We start from the raw sequence: 757 nt of genomic DNA on the forward strand, positions 1-757 counted from the left end.
CTGTTCGGCCACTTGTGGGCCACTATTGCCGCTACCCCTTGAAGGATCTCAGTTTGTTGAGGACCCTCAACAGAAGGTTGTGAAGAGGGAACAGATAAATCTTGGACCATCTGTTCCAGTCGAGGGACATCGCGTCCACTGCTTCCGCTAAGGGGTCCTCGTACGGGGCACGTACAGGGGCAACTTCTTGTTGTCTTTCGTCGCAAAGAGGTCTATCTGCAGTTCTGGGACTGATTCAGAATGAAGGAGAATGATCCTGCGTCTAAGGACCATTCCGACTCTATCGGTGTGAACCTGGATAGAGCGTCCGCTGTCACATTGCGGACTCCTTGAAGGTGAACTGCCGACAGGTACCATTTCTTCTTTTCCGCCAATCGGAAGATGGCCAACATCACCTGGTTGAGAGGTGGTGACCTCGATCCTTGTCGATTCGAGTATCTCACAACTACCTCGCTGTCCATCACCAACCTTATGTGGATCAAGTGACGCGGGGAGACTTTCTTTAAGGTAAGGAGCACTGCCCTAGCTTCTAGAAAGTTTTATGTGAAAGGTCTTGAATACGTTGGACCAAGTCCCGTGGACTTTTTTCCGATGAGAGTGACCTCCCCATCCCTTCTTCGAGGCGTCTGAGTGAATCGTCACCGACGGGGGAGGTGGCTGAAGAAGAACCGACTTCTTTAGATGTCTGGCTTGGGACCAAGGCCTGAGAAGAGTACTTAGCCGAAGCGACTGGTCTTCTCAGATCTCTTCGCGCGTT

Source organism: Palaemon carinicauda, chromosome 9 (genome assembly GCF_036898095.1).
Source record: "Palaemon carinicauda isolate YSFRI2023 chromosome 9, ASM3689809v2, whole genome shotgun sequence".
Classification (NCBI taxonomy): Eukaryota; Metazoa; Arthropoda; class Malacostraca; order Decapoda; family Palaemonidae; genus Palaemon; species Palaemon carinicauda.